The sequence below is a fragment of the Octopus bimaculoides genome, chromosome 12 (assembly GCF_001194135.2).
Source record: "Octopus bimaculoides isolate UCB-OBI-ISO-001 chromosome 12, ASM119413v2, whole genome shotgun sequence".
NCBI lineage: Eukaryota > Metazoa > Mollusca > Cephalopoda > Octopoda > Octopodidae > Octopus > Octopus bimaculoides.
The window spans coordinates 4,134,749-4,135,824 of NC_068992.1; positions in this window are offsets into that span (position 1 = coordinate 4,134,749).

The following is a 1,076-nucleotide window of genomic DNA, read 5'->3' on the forward strand; positions in this document are numbered from 1 at the left end:
CTTTTGCCCTTTTGCTCGACGTGTGGTTTCCGTCTGATTTGTTGGTCACGCTAGATTATTGCATCCCACAGGATTTTGTAATCTTCATTCTCAGTAACTCAGGTAAGAATGATAACTTCTTTTCTTTTCAACGTGGTTGTGAAACAAGCTTCTTAACCACACAGCAACGCTTGCACCTGTATATTCCTTTCCTTTCTTTTCCTATTTTTACCTTTGATTTTTAATATCTTCCACCATTCGCAAATCACGTGTTTATACTAGGATAAGTTAAGACATCCATTTAATGTAAGATTTAATACGTGTATTAAGGTATAATGTAAATAATTTGAATGGTAAACGCCCAGAATGAGCTAGCTTCACTATGAGACTCATTTCCCCCGTCATTTCTGTTGGCACAGGTACCCCTTCCTCGGGTTATGCAATATCGTCTACAGAAATAATTTGTTGACAATTCTCCGTATTGCAGTGGCTGTGACGATCTTAAAATAAAGATGTCAAAAATCAAGAATTTATTAAAAACATCTCAATTCTAGAAGAAACCTGTCGTGGAAACTGTCTAGCCAAATTAACGATTTCAATGTTTGGAATATGCCAGCAATTCTAAAAAAGATTAATTAGTCATCACAACAAGTACGTCATTTTATCGACTCGGCAATAATGAAAAGTAGGGTTGACTTCAAGGGGATTTCAACTGAGAACGTAAAGAACCGGAGGAAATATTATAACTTTTTCCGACGCTCTGACAGTTTTGTCATCACACCGCCTCCATTATGACGAGAAGTAATTGTATGACATAAAAACACCCACGCATGCATATAAAGATATCTTTAAATGTCAATTTACAGAGGTTACATTCTACCCATTTGTCTAGTGTTATCATTCTATTAAGAATCATGTTATGGTTTTGATAAACATTAAGATGTCTGCAAAGCTGTCTCTTTGCACATATTTTTTAAAACAGTTTTTAAAAGCTTTTAACGATTCATTTCAAGAAAGTTTCCTCTGTATCAAACTTTTGAAAATGATCTCATTTTGCTTCGTCATGTTTCTTTATTCATTTACATTTTTAAAAAATC